The 25,124-nt window shown below is 40.8% G+C and overlaps 1 long non-coding RNA gene across 1 annotated transcript; it reads right to left on the reverse strand.

Annotated features, from left to right (window-relative positions):
* Positions 1–25,124, reverse strand: LOC116702148 (uncharacterized). The gene is made up of 4 exons (XR_004335081.1): positions 25,114–25,124; positions 24,125–24,130; positions 19,895–19,899; positions 1–73 (listed from the first exon to the last, which is right to left on the reverse strand). It is a non-coding gene; the product is annotated as an uncharacterized LOC116702148 (long non-coding RNA).

A 25,124-nucleotide genomic window follows, 5' to 3' on the forward strand; every position in this document is an offset into this window, starting at 1 on the left:
AAAGAAAGAAGGAAGAATTCCTTCAGTTTCAATAGGGCCTTTGCCGCTGCCGGCGCTAGGGCCCTAAATATTGCTTATTACTTGTTCACACAATCATATTAGTGTAAAATGACAACTTTTGAGGTTTTGGAACGTTTTGGACAACATAAGCATGCCTTTGGGCTGAGATGGGCATTTGTAACTGTTTTTGACATCTTGTAGTCTAAATGATATGAATCAGTATTGATGGCAATAAAATAGTTGCATCCCATTCTTTTTCAATTTGAAACTGCAACACTAATGACAAACACACCAAGAAACAGGCCGTCACAGTGCTAGAAATTCCCATCAATGCTGCAGGGGGCAGTAGTTGGACATGGATTCACAGCTGAGCCCTGTTCTGACTCTCCAATGCTCTCCAACTGCAGCAGAGTCAAAGTTTTCTCACTGGAAGGAAAGATCCCATGATTCAATCACAACACATTAATATCCAGCGCAAACTAGTTATTTTGCTCCTCTTTTGCTGAGTCTTCTCACTTGTTTCCATGTCAGAGACACGTAAAGCCATGAGCGCCGTCACCCCTTTAGGACAGACACCATGGAGTTTCAGTCCCTGACATCCGTATAAGAAGATTTTCAGGAATGATTGATTTACTTAGCCTTTTATAGGATTGTAGAACTGCGGGGAGATAATAGTGTCTAGGGTGAAAACTATGATTATGCAGCAGACATCCTTCCAGGCTATTGCCTGGGATCATTTCTTGTGAATTAAATTACACTCAAAAGATGCATCATTGAGCTGGGGGGGTCCCACTAGAGACCTCTCAAGGACTGAAAGAACCACTCATTTGGTGATTAAATCATTCATGCCAACACCACGGGAGCTGGGTTTTAAAGGTGCTCTCCTGGACAGGAGTTCAGCAGGTTTTTATGGAATAAAAAATGCCCTATTACTTGGCTTGTGCTCTGCTGTAAAAATTATGGCACTTAAATGATCTAAATCTTCCCACAGCAGTATCCACTGGTGACCAACTGGAACTGGTTGAAAATTGTTGACACAAATTGGTGTATTCGCTCGTAGAAATGCATCTCCATTTTTATTTATTTTTAGTTGATGGCCTTTTGTTTCCATTTGCACGCTTTCAGCCAGTTCAAAATGAATGGTCAGCACGCTCGCCCTGCCGAGCTTGTTAGAGGCATTCTGCAACTTTGTTAGAGATCAATTTGTGTCTGAATCATCATCGTCCCTCAGCTGTCTTTGTGCCTTTGCTCTTCTAGCACATCTTTTTTTTTATGCTCTCTGACTTTTTGTCACCGCTGCTTCCCAATTTCTATGTTTATGGCTTTAATCTTTGCCTGCTTTGTGGTGTATGGTACAGGCTAAATAAAGAAAGTTACAGCACACTACAAAAGCAGTATATATGTGTTGAACTGTGTGTCTGTTTTCGGGCGTTTGTGAGTATACCTTTGCACTGAGCTGTACAGCAGTGGAGCGCTGCCTCCGCCAGCTTGTCAACACCACCCACTGAGGTGTAACATGAGTGCTTGAGGGAGCTCATCCTATCAGTCATCTCACAACCACAGCCCTGCCATCCCATCATGACACTCTCAGCTCTGCGCCATGCTTGGCTCCCCCATCAACGCAAAGTTGGCCATGTAGAAAAGTCTACTGATAGAGGGGACTTGCAGGGTGACTTCTGATTTATTACCCTATCCTATAAGAGCTGCTGTCAGAAAGCCTTCAGAAATACAAGCTTGTGTTTCTCCCCATCTCTGTGCTCCCATTCCATCTCATCTCTTCCCTTGGATTTGATCACATTTCAACTTATTCTTTTAATCCTCCCATTCTCCCTCTCCTCTCTGTCTTGCTTTTTTGCGTTTCCCCACACAATGCTCCCTAGCTGCTGCCTGATTAGGAAATCTGATCCCACAATCCTACACAATGTTCCTCTTTAGCAGACATCTTCTCTCCCTAGAAATAAGGCATGCACACTCTGCATAACCTGACTTTGACAGCGCTGTCTGCTGGGTAAGTGCATGCAGTTCGGAATAACTCGCACTCAGCCTTGTAATTATGCAATGGACAGTAATAATTTACTGTTTGAGAACAGAGAGAGAGGGATAGGGCTCTGTTCTACTAACCTCTTCCACTGCTTGTATTTCGGACAACATAAAGGTTGTAGATACAGGTCGAGGTACTGCATATGTCCACAGCCTGAGCGTGTGAGATCGGAGTTGTGTGTTTTATTGGTGACCCCTTGTGGTAGTTGCTGTGACAGCAATAGTTTGCTGCTACTCCCCTGGGGATACATATGGCGTTTTTCCACTGCATGGTATCGGAGTGCAAATGTTCCACTAAAACGAGTTACGTTTTTCCGAGACCAGTTACCGTCTCTGCGACCAGAGTTTAGTGCAGCCCAAGACGATTGTGACTGTTGTAAACAAATGCCAACAACACAGAGTGTTTTTTTTCCTTTCCTGGAATGCATGTGTGAAGGAGCCAGACCTTACTCCGCGGCGCTGGAGCTGTGTCTGCCAATGCGAGACTAGTAAGGTTACAAGAGCAAATTGTTGTCTTTTAAAGCTAATCCGTCCATGGTCAGACTGACGCTCATTTCACACATGCACTGCAACCCCGAACTAATCTACCCAGATGTACCTGAGAATGCAAAAGTATGACAGAACATTTAACAGACACTAACCCTTGTACGCCTCTGCGTAATCTCCAATTGAATCCACTAGCAGGTCATTTCCACAAAGACGCCAACTAAAATGATTGACGATAAAATTCGGGAGCTTCTGTTGGTAAAGTCCGACAATGAAATCTTCAGATAAATTTGAGGAGTGGCAGGAGACTCAGTTGTGTATGACCAAATTCCACCGCCACGGTGTAATACGCGTCGTGTTTCTGATTCTCTGGACGTTGTCTGGAGTTCATGTGAGAAAGCGGCAGTAGAAACTTTTCCATGAAACTTACAACAGGAAAAAACCCAACATCAATCATTTCAGCAAGTGCCTCAAAATGACATGTTCGAATTCAAGTGTCAAAGCCTTCTAGCAGCCATAGAAATTATGACTCCCGTCTGTACACTCTACATGGTTTTTAATTGAAGCCCCATATGACTAAAGATAAGTAGTGATTCAGTGAGGAACATTTAAATACAACATGGAAAAAATGGAAAAACTTGCTTTATTTGTTATCATTAAAACCCAGAATACTACTACTGCTACCACATATACTTGTAGTTATAATAAACATATTGATGTTCATTCATGTGGAATCTTATTAAAATTTATCACTGCAATCACTTCTAGTCAAGTGTTTTCAGCAACATCCACTATGGTGATTACAATAAATGTGTAATCATACAAACTGCTTCATATCAAGGGACTGACACAGTATCAAGAGAATGAATATGATTTTCATTAAAAAAATATAGGCTTGCGCTCTTTCAAAAAAAATCTGCCTATTTTATTATTTATTGGTAGAGATGTTTCTTATCTTAGAGAAGTTTGGGGTCCCCTGCTAGAGCTGCTGCCCCCGCGACCCGACACCAGATAAGCAGACAAAGATGGCTGGATGGATGGTTTCTTATCTTTTATGAGATTTCTTTTTTTGGAAGTCCAAAATCTTCCAAATATTATCTTCCAAACCTGAATGTTCAAGTGGGTAACTGTTATGTATTCCACTGAATGCAACTTGTTTGTCTCACATTATTATCCCCAGAGTACCGAAAACAATCAAAAGCAAATTTGGTCTTTCAAGAGAAGCCTCTCAGGTACTGTAACCTACTTGGTGAGTAAAAGCGGATATCTGTTCAAATTCTGAAGCAGCAGCAGGCACCAGTGCTGGTGACCAGGTAGTGGTGACATGTACCAGACAGGGACCAGCGGGCCGAGAGAAGGGGCTCAACTTCACTTTGGAGAAGAGGTGTAACTGTCCTTTAAGGATTTGCAAAGGGATATCTATATTTCCACGACTAAGCTCTCAATGAAGTGTCAAAAGGAAAATATTCTGCCTTTGGACTGTGTTGCTTAACACTTTCTCTCTGCCAAAAACAGTGGAGGTCACACAGAAATCAGTCATTTTTCCCCACATTGGGTCCAAGGACAGATCTTGACTAGTCTACTACCCTCTCCCTGCAACTCTCATACAGCAGCTCACCGCCAATTGATCACATATGGATTGACGGCATTTGATTGACACCCTCAATTGATTGATATTTTTGGTCCGTGTTGGAGACCATCTGGGCTTCAGTGTGGACATAAGGTGCTAAAACAAAACATTCAGCGCAATGAGGCGCGGTTTATGGCTTTCCTTGACAGTTGTCTGTGGTCATAAAGCGCTGCTTCCAAATTGAAAAGCAGAAACGATGTTGTTAAGACGGCCGAGCACCGCAAGCCTTATTCCAAATTGACAATTACTTAATGTTTCCTTTGAGGCAAGCAGATGACTTCACAGAATGACAGAGTTGTCATGTGTGGATTTATGCTTCACTAAAGCTAATGAGGGCTTGTGTGTGTTGTGCTGAAGGTTGGGGGGTGGGGAGTGTGTATCAATACAGCATGCAGCCATGCAATAACTCCCACCAAACCTCATAAACCTCCGCTACAGATTAAGTCACTCCCTTGTCAGAAAACCATTTCCTGCAGGGCTCAACACATCATTTGCTTGTTCCTCTCTGCGGACACACATGTATGTATCAAATGGGTCTAATTATCGTCATCAGCGTCATCATCATTCGTAGTTCATTAACAGGGTGCTAATGCCTTAGAATGTCTGTCACACACAGGGGTGATTCTAGGATCAGACCTTCAGGGGGTCTCAGCCCCTAATGAGAATATGACACGGATACAGTGCCTTGCAAAAGTGCTAAATCTGTTATATCACTAGATAACAATGGATATACAGTATGTATTTATTATCATAACAAAGGATTATTGCAAAAATATTGAACATATGAAAAAACAACAAAATAAAATGATAATATGGTGTAAACAATAAATAAATAAAATAAAACTGAGGTTACAGTTGCATAGCCTTGGCAACAGTGGCACAGGATATTAAACCTGTTCTTTGAACCTGTAATTGTTTGCCCTCAATCACCATCAGACAAGTTAAAAAATTTGAAGCACTACAATTGATTAAAAAAAAAAAAAAAGTAATTGTAAATGTCAAATTTAGGTGAGGTTGAGCCCCCTCCCTAAAAAAGGGTCTAAAATAGCCACTGGTCGCACACAAATGTGATTGCAGCTATGTTTTGTGGCCCAGTACACTGGGCTGTGCTGCCTGCCGCTCGCTGAACATCCTAATGAGGTAATCAGAGAGCAAATGCTAACTGACCAGAAAATGAAGTGTGCACAATGGACTCCATTCCTCTGCTGAGCATCTCTTACAGCTCTCAGCCACAGTGACATTCGTGAGACCACCGACTTGGTTGGTGTGTCTTCTGTGACTCCGATCACATGCTCAGCTCTGCTCATGCATGCAGGCTAAAAGGTCCACTGATGAATTAGCGAGCAGCTGCAGGTTTTTCATGTTGTGCCGGAGCCGGGTCACGGAGTGTGTGGCAGCTGCCAGCGTGCTCAGATGGGCTTGAAAAGACCCTGCGGTCACTGTAATCAGTCTCTGCTTTCCTCTGGAGTCTCTTTTGAAGTACTCTTTGCTGCTTTTCTCACTACCTCATCAAGGGTGTCAAGGGTCCAGGCTGGCTATATCCTCTGTCCTTTTTTTTTGATGAAACCATATATGGAGGAGTACAGGTGGCAGATTCTTCTGTTTTTTTTCTCATTTCCTGTGCAACTCTGGGAGGTCAAAGCATGTCACCAAAGTTTACCAGCGAGCCATATCCTTGAGCCCGTCAAGAGGCCTCGCACCTCTACATGACTTTATTTTCTCGCAGCCTTTTGGCCTCACAGCGTTTGTAAGGCTTGTGTTCAAGTCATAGATCAGTAGATTAATACTGTAGGAAACAGCTTTTCTCCACAGCATGGGGCTGATCCCTAGGGAGACTTTCCCTGATCCCTGTCTATGTCATTGCCAGCAAATGAAAGCCCCTTAGAGCCAATGGAGCTGTGCGACTGTCAAAACTCTCCCCTGTGCAACACATGCTCATCTCCAGCCGCTGCTTTGCCATATGTTAAAGCAAAATGGAGGCAACACACTGCTGAGTTTGACATGATTTGAGCCCTGGGGAGGAGGGCGACACCGGAGATGGCGTCCTGTTGTCACCAACATATGGCTCCTGTGGCTTTGTCTGATGGCTTGCATTGTGGAGTTTCACTGTACAACACTAGACTCCAAAGGAGGCGGGATTGGTTTGTTTTGAGGCCCAGCAGCTTCTGCAGTGAAAGTGATTAAAAGGACCTAATGATCCTTTCCGACATAAACCCTTTATCCCCACTCTGCTTATAGTAAATCTCATGTGATCGCTATTGAGATGTGTGTGGTTTAAAACTTCAAACAGACACTATGAATCAAAGGATTAGTAAATATCTTCTTCCAGATAACTCGCCATTTTGTGTGAAGCAGAAATAGGACATCCGAAGCCCTGATAGAGTGTGCAGACACACACTGGTTCAGCTAACAAACTGCCTATGCTTCCCTGACAACATTAGGATGATTGTTAGCATGCTAGCGCTCTACTTTCTTCGTATTCCTGTGTGTGCCCTGCCTTGCAGAAAGTGTTGCTGGGTAATGCAATCCTGGATGGCCACTACTATTAATCACTTCCTCCAGAGGAAGAGGGTTCATTAGGAAGCGATTCTCTTAATGGAGACTGGAATGGCCCGCAGTTTAAGTGGTGTAGAGTCAGGGCAGAGGAGCTAAATCCATCTGCTGCCCGGTGTCAGGTCTGAACAGGAGTGGTTGGGGCCGCTCTCTGGGGTCCTGCTAAATGGCGTTATCTATGGATGCAGGGACCACTCACATAAATAAGCCTGGAGGTGGTCCCCTCTGCACATAGCACTCCGGCTCTGCAGGTAGAAAGGTAGGCCCTGTGCTGCCATCCTCTGCTGAGCTGTGAGGATTAGATCACTTACAGGAAGGGAAATATTTAACACAGGAAATATGACAAATTAATCTCATCGGGTAATGCGGGTGTCTCAGTGACAAATGTCGACAGAATACCTGAGCGGGGCAAGTAATTATACCCAAATGAACTTGTCAGAGCTTGGAGGAGGACTATCACTCGAGTTAGTATCAGCTTTACACTGCTCGTCTGCGGGAAGATGACGGCTCCCGGCCCAGAGACAAACGAGATCCTGAAGTGCTCGTACGCTGACAAAATAATAATATGTTGCCTCTACTGCTGCATTCCTTTCTGTTGCGCCACTTGGTCCTGACACTGCTTCAGATAACATGCAGGGAGTTTGATGTGGAGGTAAGAAAGAAAAATTCTGCTGCTTAGTGGTGATGGAAAGTTGAGCAAAGCACGATTACAGCTTTGATCCATCTCTTTTCAAACGAGCAATGGCAACCATCGGAGTGGTTTAAGCTGTCTGTTCTCCCTCACAGCAGCCAAGTACTCCTCGACTATCCTATCTCAGCAAGGGTTACAGGGTTCATTTGCATTTACTGTAACAACTTTAACTCATTGAGCTGCGTGAGGTGAGAGGGGGCAGGTGCATGCCAGTGTTCTAAAACCAACAGGCAGTTTGTTATTGCAGTTTGGCATAGTGACATAGTTAGCTTTAGCTGACAAAGGATATTCAGATGTCTGCTGAGAGGAGGAAGGAACACTCTAACTCCCATGCAGATGAACTTTCTGAGTCCACACCAGAACCAGCGAGCAATCACAACAACACCATGTACAAAGCGGAACTAGAAGTATAATGCCACCTACGTAGTTTTGGTAACAAGGTAACATTACTATAATTATTTCAGACTATAGGTATATATGATAGCTGAGTTCACAGCGACAAAACCCACAGATCACCTTGGTCTTGTCAATGGAACCATTTGGCAACTTCAAAAAGTAAACTTTCCATTCCATAACGCTGACAGCACTACTTTAAGCCCCTTTGCATCAAAAGTCATACACCTTCTCAGAGTTATTACTCTGTTCTCATGTTTAAATTCAGTGGGATTCTGATGTCTATCACGAACAAACATGCATCTGCTAAGAAACTGTATGAAAAAAGAACTCGCTAGAGGATCATCACAGATTTAAATTCCCTTTGTAATCAACAGATCTTACGTAAAGCAACGAGCATTTTGTCTTCCTTAGATCATGTTCTCCAGAGGGAATTGTCGCTGTTGCCATCAAGACGTCATCGAATTGACCTGCTTCTAAAACTAATTACCACTCTTATTCTTTTATCCCTTCTGCAATTCGACTCTTAATTGATCAATTCTATTTTTGTATTATTTATCTACTCTCTAGGGTGTAGACCTCTATGTAAGCTTGTGTGCTGTTATGTATGTGTGTTTCTCTAGCTGCTCATAACTGATTGCCCCTTGTGGGATTAATAAAGTTGTTGAATTGAATGAATCACATTTTCAAGTTTTCTTGAGTATCAAAGTAATCCAGTGACAGTCTGTTCATGCAAACTGGAAGTGATAAAAAATAATTTACATTCCAATTTTACTTTTCATGTTGCCAATTTGCCAAAGTGTAAACAAATATAGGTTACACTGTACTCAAAGGTATCTAAATAAGAGGGACATGACATGTCATGAACGTGTCATAAACATTATAAACAAGTCAATGTTTATGACATACCGCTTCTTTTAGTAAGTGCTTTTTGGTTTTCTCATGACAAGTTATCTAATTAATTAAAAGTATAGAATGTTAACAAATTAGTATGTTATATTCAGTGTTGTATAGTCAGTGTTATATTAGTCAATATTATCAGTTTTCTATTATAGATCATTATTGTTGATGTTATAAAATGTAAACTGTATTCTAAAGTTATATTTGGTTAAGGTGGAGCTAATTTCACCAATGCCACTCATTCTCTGGAGCTACACTGCAGACTACATTATTTTGTTTTGTGTTGTAATAAATTACACCCCAAAATCCTGATTGTTTACTATATAACTTAAAGTAGATGTTTGTTGATGTTCAGTGTGCTTTTTTAAGCAGCGTGTGGAATATACTCAACTTTAAGGGATGACACAATTACACATACATAACTTAACACAACAGAATGTAATCCAACACAGTAGCTCTTATTTAAAGCTTGATAATAAGCAAAGAATTTATGAGTATGCGAACACCTCTCCAAAGTGCCAGACACCATCAAATGTGAGCATTTGCCCACTCAAGTCAGCTATGACGAGAAACAGCAGTCAGGTCGAGATCCCGATGAGGACGACGAACATGCAGATGAGCGTCCCCGAGACGGTTTCTGACAGTTTGTGCAGAAATTGTGCAGAAAGCAAACCAACTGTTGCAGCAGCTGTCCGGGTGGCTGGTCTAAGACGATCTTGGGGGTGAACATGCTGGATGTGGAGGTCCTGGGCTGGTGTAGTTACACGTGTTCTGCTGTGGTGAGGCCGGTTAGATGTACTGCCAAATTTGAAAAAAAAAAACGGCTTTGGAGACGGCTTATGGTAGAAAAATGAACATTCATTTCATGGACAACAGCTCTGGTGGACATTCCTGCAGTGAGCATGCACGCTCCCTCAAAACTTGCAGCATCTGTTGCATTGTGCTGTGTGATAAACCTGCACATTTTAGAGTGACCTGCCAATATCCAGCAACTTCGTTTCTTTTTTTTTTACTGACTTGTTTTTGGACAAACTGTATATTGTCCCCCCTCTTTCTGCTTTCCTGTCTTCAGGCTGTCAGTAGACCCTTTCAAAGTATCACAATATGAAAGAAACAACTTGATTACTTTCTGTTCCCTTTGCAAATTATCATTTTATTTGTCTCATACACAATCATACATAGTACAGTGTGCATTGACAAGCCTTGGGTTCCAGTTTCGGCTCAGTGGAGACAATTATACTATTATATATATTTAAAAAATACAACACAATATAGTAACAGGATAGAAAATTACTTGTAGATTATTCAAAGAGAGCATTAATTTAATACAAAATATGGGCATAACTTGCACCGTAAATTGGGAAATTTCCACTAGTGAACGAGGCCGAGGCGATGAATCGGCTCGGTTAGATATGGTGTCACTCTAGACCAGATTGGTGTCGTGTGAGACTTGTGTTTTGTCACGTCATGGTAGTATGCCCGGTTATTATGCATTTTGCATCTTGTACATCTTTGCTAATTTGTCACTGGACAAACTAACAGGAGTTAGTCAGCAGTGAGAAAGACCTTTCTCACTTTCATCCCTCTGTGTGTTATTTTGCTGTTTACCTTGTGCTCAGGTGTGCAATTAGACTGGATGGCAAAACTTATATTCAGCTAAAATCTCTTCTCAGCCAACACCAGCAAACATTAATGAGGTTTTTCTCATAAGCGTTCATGGGGAGTTCAGAGACTTCCAACAGAATAAACAACAAGCGCTGGAACCAAAGCTCACTCTGCAGGCTGCACGGCACGGAAAAGCTTTCTTTGTATATCCAAAATGCTGAAGGCAGGCTTTCAACGTGTCCTCTACTCCGTCCATAACCTCATCAGGCTGAATAATTGTTGCAAAGAGAAGATTACCTTGAGGTGTAAAATGTCCTTTCCCCTCCTCTGCTCTCGCAATGCTTTTCGCAATAGGACTGCCATGTCCTTTTACAACTAATGAGACAAGACTGAAACACAAACTTTCCTTTGTGCTTGTGTCATACCCCAGAGGCCTCCTTCCTTCAGAGCAGTGGTTCTCAACCTTTCTAAGTCACGACCAGAGCCCAAGGAAGTGCACTGGGCTTTGAAGCCAATTTGACATAGGTTAAACGGTTGAAATACAACTTCCGTGTTTGTCACGTGATGCCCTCTGGCCCAAAAAGACCTTTTCTAAAAGGCCTACATGGCAAAAGAGACATCTGTAAATCAGTGGATGAATGTTTTATTTAACACCAAAACCCCCGTGAAATGACTCGTTTCTACTATCTATCTACTAATTTGATCCATGCGGTCCCATTACATTTGAGATGTCTAAAAGAGATGCACCATTAAATCCACATTTAAGTTAGTGGAGCGCTAAAGTGTTAGCAGCCGGCTTGGCCTGCGAAGGTTTCTAGTGCACCTGCTCCAGGAGGCCCATAGTGCGCAGACATCATCTGGATCATTTTATACATTATACATACATAATACATTCATACATACATTTTTGGGATTCATTCACATGAACAACTCTCATAGGAATGTACGGGGCTCCACCTCGAGCACTGTATCCAGGTTTTTTTAACACATCCATGGTCCATTAAGCCCGTGCAGACAGGGATGGTATGGAGTGTGGACTAATAGCAGGAGAGTTAACCTTCTACCAAAACCACCAACTGATCGGGGCGCCGAAATGACCTCTTTCCAATAGGTGTGTAATAACTAACAGAATAACTAACAACAGAGTGAAAAGACGGAATTTATTTTTGTTGCTTTTTGTGGTTGTAAATAGAATGTTTGCCCCCAATTCCATTTCCCCCACTGTGGCAATCTACAGACAGAAGGTCAAATGATTAGAAGAGAAGGGACAGTCGAGAAGAGAAAATGCTGCAAACTGGCATATACAGCTGTTTCTACTTGCCTCCCCCATTTGATTTTAATCAATAAATGTATATAAAAAAATGCTTTCCCTAAATGTTGTCCAGCGTGCTGGAAGCAATGTGGATTTTTAATGCGCTCTGTGACTTTTTGTCTACCCTCACCAGGCAGATCAGAATCAGAAACACACAAACAGTCAAATCTATTCAAAGGCAAATCATCACCATCACTGGCATTGGCGATGTACTGTAAAAACCATTCCAGCCTAAAATATGTTATTTTCATTTTTTTTCTCCACAACCATGTGGTGACCCCCTGAAATGATCTTGCGGCCCTCTTGTGTTGAGAGCCACTGCTTTAGTGTGTCACGTGTCATTATTTAAAGTGGAAAAACACTGCAATCAAAAAATAAAAACGTCTGATTTCATCTTCCGGTTTCATATTCTGGCTGATCAGTCACAGTGATAAACACACGGAGATGCTGCAGTGCCTCTCGGGTCTGCAGAACCTTTTAGGCTAGGCAAATCCAACTTCTTTCTCAAATCAGATCTTTAAGACAAACTGTCCACACGTTTTTTTGCTAATTGATTGGATCATATTTGTGTGTCCAGACATAACCAACCTGTCTGCATGGATTGCTGTGATAACGACGAATGTGCCAGTGAAGCTACACGGCTTTCCAGCGGCGGCGCAGAACAGACTGTTGTCTTCCTCCATCTTGTTTTCTATAGCGCTCTGCTAGCAGTAGCATCATCTCAGCACTTCCGTCACTCAGGACTTAACTGCGTCGTGTTGTGTGTCGCTTTGTGTGTTTATCATTAAGCTGTTTCGTTGAGTGAAATGCTCGGAGTAAATTTAAGTTGAGGCTTTGACTGTGAAAGTTAAAACCCGGAAAGAGTAAAGCTGTGCTGCCGTTGACAATGTGAAAGTTAATTAAGGCCGTCTTGTTTTATGCTGGCTCGAACTTCAGAGCCTCTGTGTTTGTATTTTTTATTTTCTGCATAAGTATAGGAGCATAACCCACATCTATCCTATCAGGTTACAATCTGTCATCACACGATCCAAGTGTCCACTCCGAACATTATAGAATGCTGGCACAACTTGATCTTTTGACTGTTAGATCAGAATTTGACTTATTGAATTTGAGCTTGATTAGAGTTTTTAGAGACTAAACTTTTAAACCCTAAAAGGAACTTAAAAATATCAGTGTTATAAATTCAGTGGTATTCCAATTTTTACAACCAGGTAGGTACTCAGTTACCTAAAAAATTCAAATGATAGAAAGTATTATTTATTTAATATTATTTTGGTATTAATGGTTTTGGTGTCAACTGGGGATTGGCAGAAGAGCTGGGCAATATATCGATATTATATCAACATCGTGATATGAGACTAGATATCGTCTTAGATGTTGGATATTGTTATAATGTAATATGGCACAAGTGGTGTCTTTTCCTGTTTTTAAGGGCTGCATTACAGTAAAGTGATATCATTTTCTGATCTTACTAGACTGTTGTAACTGTGCTATTGTTTGCCTTTACCCACTTACATCCACATAACAGATGATTATTTATAAAAAATCTCATTGTTTAAATATTTTGTGAAAGCACCGATAGTCAAGCCTACAATATCGTTGCGGTATCAATATTGAGGCATTTGGTCAAAAATATTGTGATATTGGATTTTCTCTATATCGCCCAGCCCTAGTTGGCAGCCAGAGATGGCAAAAGTACTCACTTCCCGTACTCAAATAGAAGTACAGATAATTGTGTTAAAAATAGTCTGGTAAAAGTAAAAGTACTGATTTAACTTATTTAAAGTAACAAAGAAGAGGTTTGGAAATTTACTTAAGGTATAGAAGTAGAAGTAACCTTGTGAATGACAAAGCTACCTGGACCAGACGGATGTTCCTAGAGTACACGCTGAGAAACTACAGAGGACATGGAAAAAAAGGCTTTTTATATGTCATTGGCTACATTTTAAATGGCTGTCTGCCAATAGGCCTAAAACATATAGCTTTTTATTGTGACAGAGACTGGGACTCCAGGTTAATAAGATTCTGACCGAGTAGCAAGATATGAATTCAAGTGTGATTTTGTGAGAAGTCTGTGTATATTCCCATCCAATTAGATTCAATTTGGTATTGATGACGCAAAAATAATAACTAACTCCAGTGAAATTATTTTAAACTTAGTGAGGAATAGATTAGGACTGGATTTAAAGCTGATTTTGGTTTTCAACTTCGGCCCAGGTGTGTCTGTTAAAACACCAACGGAGACAACTTCTCTCTGTTGATGCTTTATTAAAATCAAGCATCAGTATAAACAGGGGGGGGGGGGTGCTCTGCTATGGCTGTGTGTGTGGTAATAAAAGAAATAAATGCCATTGTACTACCATACCAAGGCTACCATACAAAATGCATAGTAATCATATATGCTAGTAAATAATAACATTAAACCCACTATTAATTCCATTATCTTAATGAGCAAGGACGTTATACAATCGCCATCATATCAAATCAACAGCCAGGTGTAACCTAGGTAACAGGTGAAGAACACAAACAAGCTAACTTTTAAATGTGCAAGAACTATAGACCAGTACAACAACAGGCTTAAATGAACTGACAACATAAGTTATATGACTTACAGTTCTCATAGACGCACACAATTTCAACTGGTTATCCTCCGGACAGCTAGTCTCTTTTTCTTTTCTCTCACTTTTGTCTCCGTGTGGGGTGTGCGCCCGCTCGCGGAGTGAGGGGTGTGTACACGCTGTTCTCCGACATGCACTCACAATCACACCTGATAGATGACACTTTGTACAAAACTAAAGTAACGAGCCAATTTTGTAAAATGTAAGGAATAGAAAGTACCGATATTTGTGTTAAAATGTAAGAAGTAAAAGTAAAAAGTTGCCACAAAAATAAATAGTAAAGTAAAAATATCTGAAAAATCTACTTGAGTACAGTAACAAAGTATTTGTACTTTGTTACTTCCCATCTCTGTTGGCAGCACACCTGGTTCCACATTCTTCATTTATGTTTGCTATCTATTTAACTATATTTGTAATTCTGTTTCCTCATAATTTAATTTTACGATTGGTATTTGTGTCTGCTCTGTATACACGGCATCTTTTGCATGTCTGTCCACCCTGCAAGAGGGATGCCTCCCATTTTGCTCTTAAGATAAGTCTGAACTACAATCATCCTGACACCACAGGGGGTTACCTATCTGTGTTACCTATCCACCTTGATGCCTTAAACAGGAGGCAGAAAAATTACCAGCCTTGCACTTGTTGTCATGGAAACCCATAACATGCTCCTTGCCTCAGTCCACAACAAAGCGAACTCAGAAGAAGTTGCAAATCAATACAAGCAGCAGGCATTGGGCATAGCCGTGCTGCGTTGGTCGGCCGTGGCTGTGGTTGAAATTCACCGACAGTATCCATGTGGCTGTTTGAAAATGAATAGAATAATGGGAATTAAGGACACGCCAATCTGTCCAGCTTAGCAGAGTGCCTGAAAGAGATGTGGCAGAGGAGAGGGAGGGAAAGAGAAAAGTGACACGTTGACAAATTTCAAATGCAGCTCTCTCCAGTCAATCAGCCCAGGGACAAACTTTGATGCGACTTTACTCCGGGATAACATGCCGGCCAATTTGGATGTTTCTCAAAAGGAAGATTCAGCCGCTCCTTGTTTCGCTGGAGCTAACACCTTTGAAGAGCGGCTCTAATGCATCCATCTCTCTCTTTCTCTCCTCCCGAATGTCTAACCTTGACATGAAGGGCTCCCCATCTCCCCACAAAGCACCTGATTGAATCCCAATGAAAAAGTGTGAGCTAAAGCACACATTTTGTTTCTTGCCTTGATTGCATCTTCGGAGGCTCTGTCTGTTTCTCGTCCAGTGTCTGATTGGTGATGTTAACCCTTGTGACCTTGAAATGGACTGTACAACCACAGAGCATGAGTGGCCTCACACTGCCCAATCTTTTCTCTCTTTGGTGTGAAAAGCGCCCTTCCACGACAAGTTTCAAGGAGCCGCGGAGAAGACTTTAAAGAGCTCTCAGGAAGCTTTGTGAAACACATTTGTTCCATTCACAAACACCCACTTTCTCTGATGAGAGCCTGCTGGGGGAGGGGGAGAGACACACCACCCGGGGGAGGCATTTTGATCGTCTGCCACTGGACAGTTGATGCTGCGGGAGCTTTGTGAGACCGGGTTTATACAGGCCAGAATATGGCCTCTTGTAACTCTTTTTCCATCAGAAGTAGCAAACACAAAAGAATGAAGGGTGCTCTTCAAAAGATCAATCAGCCACAGTTAAGCACAGCATCTGACAAAAACAAGCAGCGGAATGAGAAGAAGAAACATTTCCATTGCGTCCTGCTTGATGTTGATCAGAAAGGGCAAACTCCGTCGGTAGAGAGCACAGTTGGAGAGGTGGGTTTAAGCAGTTCAGGGTTGAAAAATGCTGCCTGTGTGGTTTTCACAGAGAAAGAGAGACATAAAAACAGAAATTTGAAGACAGAGATAAACAACATTGTGAAGTGAGGAAAGGCTCGGCAGTCCAAGATTAAAACAGCCCTCAGGTGCCGTTTGACCAGGTGCAGTGCTACACTGTGTTCAGAAAAGCTGCCGTGTTTACTTCTTTATGGAAGCCTTTGAGCCTTCGCCTCCACATACCGTGTCCCAGTTAAAGTGGAGGACTACACAGGTCAAGCTCTGAGCTCAGGAAACAAACACAAAGCAGCAGTTCCACTGGGATTTTTTCAGTCCGCTGTGACCCCAACACTGGGGTTTGCGCTGGCTAAATTCAAGTAGCTTAAAGGGTAACTACCCTTTTTTTTAACCTGGGCCCCATTTTCCCATGCATTTGTGTCTAATAGACTGATGTGACCAACAATCTTTGAATTTGGTGCAGTATTGAGCGATATCGCAATGGGGAGCCTTGCTTTTTGTCCAATAAAAGGGATTTTTTTTTGCTTCTGATTTGCTCAGATTGTTCCTAAAAAGGGACAATATTATCAATCTCAGGATGCGACCTTTTTTCCGAAGACAACAGCGTAGAGAATGAAACGCGAGACAGGAAAAAGGCGTTCAGGTAGTCTGTTGTTTCAGAGTAGGTTACAGAAATGATAGAATCCTTTTATCTAAAAGATTTCCAATGTAATGTCTCAAATGATTCCAACAACAAGGATGAGGTTGTTATAATTGGATGGCCGCACACATTCATTTGAGCCAGAGTAGGCTATTGTCTAGGGATGAAGTATACAGATGAAGAGTGGACGAGGGGATGGAGAGAGGGAGAAAGGCTGCATCTGCACGCAGTGTTTCATGTGGTCAATAGGCTATAATACATCCATGGTTTTGTGTTATCTAAAAGATTTTCAAAAAATAAAATCAAAGCCCCGTTGATTAGAGAGGGACATCCTCTGACGTAGTGACACAGCGTTGTGTCCGCTGTATATCCCTGGACACATCCACACTACAGATATCTGGCAGCAGCAGGTCCCACGCCTGAAAACAAATTCTTTGGGCATATAGGGTCACAGCACCCATGGGAGCACTATCAATATCCCAAGCCTCGCAGCTCTTAAGCCGCTGCTTCACCGTCCTCCGCCAGCTGCCTCTCGCTCGCTCTTCATCTGTAGCGTTGGAGCCTATTCTGGCTCAAATGAATAGCCTACATGTGGTCATCGAACTATAACCACCTCACCCACATTGTCAAAATCATTTAAACATTGAGACACTACATTAGAAATATTTTAGATAACAGGAGCCTAGAATTTCTGTAGCCTTCTCTGAAACAAGAGACTACCTGAACGCCTTTTTCTCATCTCGTTCATCATCGTTTTAGGTGGGAACTGAAATTAGGTCAACTTTATGCAACCAATCGGATAGACGTCCTTCACGCTGGCTGATTGCAGAGAAACATACAATCGAACATAGAATGATGGCAGGTCAGAGCGGCCAAAGCATCAAAAGCTTCAACATGGGCACCCAGATAGGTCAGTTGGTAGAGCGGGTGCCCATGTATAGAGGTTTACTCCTCGACGCAGCCGGCCCGGGTTCGAATCCAGCCTGCGGTCCTTTGCTGCATGTCACTCCCCCTCTCTCTCCCCTTTCATGTCTTCTACTGTCCTATCAATTAAAGGCCTAAAATGCCCAAAAAATAATCATAAAAAAAAAAAAAAAAAGCTTCAACATACTGTTACACAAACATCCTTGACAGGGCGGCCTGAGCTTCTTTTGCAGCTCAAGTCAACCACGGCGTGCACGTACAGTTAAAAAGACAGACATTCCAACAGAGCGTTGCAGGCAGAGGATGAATACAGGTGCAGCAGCAATGGAAAGTACAAGAAAAATAAAGTGTTTTTCAAACATTAAAGCATGTAAACATGTTCTAGTAGAAACCCAAAATACAAGTATGAACCTGAAAATCCGCAAAATAGGTCCCTTTTAATTAAAGAATATCCTACACACTAGTGGAACAACATCAGCAACAGGAGCACTTATGTCCAAACCAACAGTAAATTTCATTTCTATAGACGGCACTTAGCAGTCGGTGCATTCAACTGATCAACAATTATATATATACAACCTCCTTCTTCAGTGTGGCCTCACTACAATTAACCGATACCGCTGATACCGCTGATATGAACGTTTTGTTGTTTCCCCTTTTGTGACAGGGAAACAAAGAAATCTACACTATAAATAATAACTGAATAAATAACCTTTAAAATCATTAATCCCTTGATGACACTATCTTTGAATGAGCACAAATTTAAATTTATGAAACAACCTTTAATATATCCTTTGTTCAATACATCAGTACTGCTTCAAAAGCCCTTGTAGCCTGCAATAAAACGAACTTTACCTACTCAATGACAATAACCTTTCAGTACTTAGGCTACATAGCCCAACAAAAACATTTGGTCAAACATAAATGTAAAATCCATTACAAAATCAATAAAATAGTATTATACTTATATTATACTATTATTCCTTAAAGTGTAACACTGCTTGTATCAAGTTGGACTAGTTCAATTCATTGTGCCGTAAGGCTAAGCATATTCACACAAGCCAGTGCAAAAACACAATACTACGTGATTAAATATCCGATTTTTAAATATACTCAAAGTGCGAGTACACAAAAACATGACTATGTTAGAGTAACAAGAGGAAATTAATTTCTTACTTCCACCCCTGGCAGTTAGTTTCAACTTTTGCATTACCTTTCACTTTTAGCATTCTCTGTACCTTGGATTGGATAGCAGACAGATTAGAAGCAGACAAGAAATGAGGGGAGAGAGATGGGTATAGTATAGAACCCTGGTCCCCGGCTGTAATCAGGGGATGTTGCAGTTATGTGGTGCGCGCCATAAACCTTTGGATATCAGGACACCCCCAGGAATCAATTTTTAAAAAACGAATAGAAAGTTAAAAAAAAAAAGATGCATAATAGGATTCTAGCAAGGGCTCCGTCTATAGCTATAACAGACATAAACAACACAGTCACTGTTTTTACAAAAAACAATTCATTTAAAAAAGTTGTTTTCCTCACAGTTACCTTTAAAAACACTAAAACCCATTCCACTCTGCAGTGTGCCCCCGGCGACGCCACAGCACCCATACTGACTGACACAGACTGGCTCTCTGACAAGAAAAACAAGTTGACTCAACCTCAGCTGCTGTTTTTTCATCGCTGAATCAGCTTTCAATGAAAACCTTTTTTCCTCCTTCCGATATCTTTCCATCACAAAACTCCAGGGCCTCTGGATGACATGCGGCCAGAGCTTCAGGGGAGTACAATCAGAAGATAACATGGTTAAATAGTAACCTTGTTAGCTCACCAGCCACCATACCTGCCATTTTTCAACCCTTTGAAGATACTATTATTCATTTTGATAATATAGAACTTGAGTAAATACATTTTTTTAAAAGGAAGGGTACTACTAATGAGGTTTTTCCATTGGCACTTTTTGGCTGTCCTGAGTCAAACCATTCTGTGCTGATTGGCGATTATCTGCTTTATTTTACCGTTTCGGGTTTGCTTTTGTGTTACGATACTGAAGGTGAAATGCCAACCTTTCTTGATTTTGCTATTTAAAGGAGAATTGGGTGGATTCCAACACGTAGCTCTGTTTGTACATTTGGAGTGTTGTCAGTAGAGAGAAAAACCCAGAAAAAAATCGGTGTTATCCTCCTGCTAGCGTCAGCACCCAACAGGCTTAAACAGGGCAAGTTTTAAACATGCTTTTATCCTCTTAAAATGTTCAAAATGTCATTACAAGTACCTACTAGGGATGTCACCACAACCGATACTTACGGTACCTTCCGGTTCTGAAATGACGAAACACCAACGATGCCCGTTTTTTTGAAGCACCGTAGGCTCCGTTAGCAACGATGCCTCTTCTGGACCTGATGGGGGTAGTATACGCTTCAGAGTGTTTCAGTCGATACATTCAGAGGAAGGAGGTCACAAACAAGTGGCCAAAGTCACGTCCTTTTACTTCCGGTTCTTATCTTAAGGAAAAATATGAATGCGAGTCCTCTACCCGACTTAAAAAGCAGCATGTTCACTGCAAACTCAGTGTTTCTAAACTCTTTCCAATTTAGCAACAGGCGGCGGCGGCGGCGCCCCCCACCCCTTGGCTTCAAATAACTCTTCGTCGTTGGCTACGGCCGCTTAACACGCTACACGTTGTAAACAGTCATGACCACTTGCCTGCTCCTCCGGTAATGTTAGCCGTTAGCAGAGTTAGCATGGCGGCATTAGCTACGGTTAGCCAGGACCAGTCGGGATCACTTTACTGGCAGTGTCTCAATTGTTTTTTACGAGTAACCAACTTGTGTACTCTAGTTCTTTCACTCTAGTAATTCAATTTGAGTACACAAATGTTAAAATGACAAAATGCCAGTCCCTTGTAGCCGTGTTAAATTAGCCTGAAGCTAATGTTTAGCTACCTGTTCAGGAGGAAATTAGCCTACTCTGCATCCTTTTGGGCTCTAAGCTGTCTTCATCTTTCAAATACATCTCCAACATTTACCCGGGTTTGTAACGTCTCTGGTCACGCAACTGTTAGAAACACTGTGAAAAGATGTCTGGAAGTCTGAAATGTGTCTGGGGACACTAGTTGTTGCACTATGACCATTCATTACACTTTATTATGTTGTTGTATGCTCTATTGCACATGTTTCATATGTCTTGTTATGACATTTTAATAATTTTCAAATATTTTAATACAGAAGTTTATGTTTCAAGTTAAAGTACACGGAATCTTACAAAATCCTTATTTTCATTACCGTGGTATCGAAATCGGCATCGAGAATCGTGTTATCTTACTGATATTGGCACTGACTACTGATTTTTTGGTATCGTGATATATATATATATATATATATATATATATATATATATACACACACACACACACACGATATAGTGCCTACCCAAAAGTAAGTGCTGTAGTACAACTAGCATTAGACAAGTTATAACTGAGGTAAGTTTTGACACCTTATTTAATCATTAAGTTAATTCATATTTTATTGTATCTCTTTTCGGTGTTTTAGTTTGTAGATGGTCCCGAAGCACTTGTCTTGCCTTCTCAACACCGGAGCTAAACAACTTTAATGCATTTCTTTCACATCTCCAGCAGTCAGATTCGCTGTGTTCACTCTGAAGGAATCACTGCACATGGGTAGGCACTTGTAAAGACATTTTGAACATGTGTAAAGGCTAAAAACACGTTTAAAACTTGCCCTGTTTAAACCTTTTGGGTGCTGACACTAACAGGAGGATTAACACGGTGTAGGCAGCACCGATTGTTTTCATTTTTCTCTCTACTGACAGCACTCCAAATGTACAAACAACAGAGCAACATGCAGGAATCGACCAGAATTCTCCTTTATTAATAAAAGCTTTCAAATAAAAAAATTATGGCTTTAAAATGACTTTTTTTGAGAAGAATTTATAGGATCACAGCTGCTCCTTTGACCACTGATTTCAGCTGTGAATCAGCCCGCTGCTAACGCACTGCAGTTAAAGTATTCTGGATCAACAGAAGTACATTTTCAGGGTAATTGCGTGATGTGTCACCTTCTGCTCTCTATGTGTTGCCGTTCTCAAACTCTGTTCGCTATGGGAAACAACAACAACAGCCTTCGAGCTAGCAAGCTGCACACTGAAAATGACAAGTTTTGAAAAATGTTTGGATTGTGCAACAAGGCAGGCCTGCTTGTTTTTTTCAAGGTAAGATTGTAAAGATTTACAAAAAAATATGTTTATGGCATTTATTATATAACTGGGACGTTTCAGGACCGATTGTTGGGTATTGCTATGGACGAAGTACACACGTTGATACACTGGTAAGAGCACATCATTGTGTGAACAGGTAACTTGCGGCTCAAGTGAAAATGATAATCACTAAATGATTAATTGAATATGTTTTAAACAAAACGTTTAATATATTAACAGAACTCTGACTTCCTTACCAATTTAATTAAATTCCCTTACAACTATGTCACAATGTACAGTACATGATTTCTATGCTACTAGTTTCAAATACTGTAAATATTAAGAATAAGTAACTGCACCAAGGAGACGGACATAGTTTCACTAATAACTTGTTTAATTTGCACATGGCATCAAATCATCTCAATTATTTTGGTGTTTTTGGAATCAGTGTTGTAATGTAATGAAGTACAAATACTTTACTACTGTACTTAAGCAGAATTTTCACATATCCATACTTTACTTTGTTATTAAATATAAAATGTATACTTTTACTCAACTACATTTCCCCTAAGCATCTTTGTTACTTGTTTCTACAAAATAAAATCAGAAGAAATTTGTTACACTGGAAAAAAGAAGGTTTGGCGAATCACTGCTCCTAGATAATGCTCCATCCCAGTCGGTGACCTAATGCCTGTTTGTTGCCAAGCAGCAGCAGCAAAAAAAAATTAAATAAATAAAAGAAACGAAAGAAGAAGAGGAGGAAGCTTAATGACCGATAGTGTCATTGAAGCACCTGGTGCAGGATCTGTCGCCATGGTAACAGACGATGACCACAGTGGGGATGAAGATAACGTTACACACCGATGGCCATAAAGGTAGTAATCAAAGTTTTACTTACTTTTAATTGTAATACTTAAGTACATTTAATATCAGAAAATTACTTTTGATACTTAAGTACAGTAAATATCAGAAACTTTTACTCAAATAATATTCTAACTTTACCTTCTATCAAAGTCATGTTCTGGTTAGATACTTTTACTCTAGTATTGCTTTCAAGTACTTTATACAAAACTGACTGGAATAAATAACCATAAAATGAGGAAGGCTGTTGCTGCTATTTTGTTAATTTTACTGGAAAGAACTGCCAAAATAAAGAAAAAACACTTAGATGAGGAGCCTAAAATCACAATTATGATGTTACTGTTCTTTCTGTGACTGGAATGTCCTCCTCCTCCTCCTCTTCTTTGTCCACTGCTGTAAGGACGACATTTTTCTTTTATTAAGTGGTCGATTTTAAGATTTGGCCATAGTGAGATACATTAGAATTTAATTGTAATCCCTTTCTCTTTCTTCCTCATTATATTAAATCATACTCCATCTGTCTTTGGTTGTAGATTTGTGGTGATTAGTGTTCATGTCATTGCACTCTGAACCATCCAGACATTTCCTGAAGTAAAGCTTGCTGAGCTGTCATTCTCACGTTTAACTGTGATAGGCACAGCTGTTTCAGAGCAATGAGACCAGAGATGTGACTGGCTGAGAGATTATTTAATAATCAACACACCCCCTGATCTACATTCACCTTCACCCAGCCCTTTGAGTGTTGCTCTGCTGCACATACATAAACCAAAATAGAAGTTGGGCATGGAAACTGACTGTATTTAATTAACTGTATAACACTGGTGTATTTAATATTCAAATGTCAACTGATGGTGCAAACTGTTAAAACTAAGGGTGTAATGCATGCTTTTGCACCCTCGTAGAACCGGGCCTGACAATATGAGCCAGTCTTTATTAACCTCTGTCACTCAGAGGAGGAATTAAAGGAGTCATCTGCAGCGGTGGAAGAAGTTTTCAGATTCTTCACTTAAGTAAAAGTACTATTACCCCAATGTAAAAAAAACAACAACTTACAAGTAGAAGTACTGCATTGAAAATGGTACTTAAGTGGATTATAAAGAACATTATTTCTCTCTGAAGTGTAGCGGAGTAGTAGAACGTGGCATAAAAAGACTCAACCATAAACTTCAAATGTGTACGTAAGAACATTTGAGGTACTTGAGTAAGTGGTACATTCCACCACTGGTCATCAGAAACTAAAGAGGCCATACATTACACTTCTGAATGAGGGGGGGTGAAGTGTTTAATTACAGTTATAAATTGCTGAGTCGTTGTAGCTGCAGATATGAGAATATGCTATCATTATGAGTACTTACACGTCTTATTTAGTGCAATTTTTAATTACATTTCTCATGTTTTAAGCTGCAAGAGCTCATTTCCTCACATGAAGGGTCATCTTATTTTGAAACAACGTTATTCTGCAAAGTTATCATCTCCCAACATGGAAGCAGTGCTGGACAGAGATGTAAAGAGAGTCATGTCTGAATGGAGCGTTTTACTTGTCTGCATGAGCCATTGATCACATAAATGTGATTTTCAAGGCAAAGCCCTCCCAGGGGATGATTAAATACAATTGCCTTTCCTTCCTCCAAATCTCAAGTATGTGTAGCTAAATACGCCACCAAGCAATGAAAACTGGCAGAATGAATGATGGCCATTACTCTTACTACCCAAGCTGCAAATGCCTCATTCCAGGAAGAAGCCGTATGGTGAGCATCCTTAATGAGTGTTCAGTAGCAGGAATTCATATATTTACTCTTGGTGTGATTACGTTGCGGTGCTGGCGAGGTATCAGACTGAGTGGTTGTTTATCTAGCAATCCAATATCCCTATATGTACAATCTATCCAACTCTGTAACACAGACAGAACACCCTTTTTTGTGGTTTGAAAATGCAGAACACCTTTCCAACATTAGGACTGGATGTTCTAAAACACCGGAGAGGAGGCAGAGGGATTAAACATGAATGTGTTTTGCATTTGCATTGAGGTGATTTTTCAGCCGGCTATGCCTGTCGGATTTTTTTTTTGTGAGACATTAAATTGATGTTGGAAAGGCAATAAAGCAGAGTATTTTTTTTTCTGGCACACCAGCATCTCATAGAGTGAATCAGACAGACATGTGAGAGATGGGAGAATGGCTGGCTGCTGGCTGTAAAGATCTGAGCTCCATGCCTCTCCTCCTCGCCATTTAACAGGATGTGCAATTGTTCTCAACAAATACCACGCCGTTTGTCTTTACTCTCAAGGCAATTACCATCAATGTAGGAAAAGCAGTACACATGCTGGAAAAAATGGATGTGGATATGAAATGTAGCAACATTTAGTTTTTACTTACTGTATATTCTAACATTTTAGAAGATCAGGTAGACCTTTTCCAGATGCCTTATCTTTTTTCAAAACAATTTCGTTAT

Source organism: Etheostoma spectabile, chromosome 14 (assembly GCF_008692095.1).
Source record: "Etheostoma spectabile isolate EspeVRDwgs_2016 chromosome 14, UIUC_Espe_1.0, whole genome shotgun sequence".
In the NCBI taxonomy this organism is placed as follows: domain Eukaryota; kingdom Metazoa; phylum Chordata; class Actinopteri; order Perciformes; family Percidae; genus Etheostoma; species Etheostoma spectabile.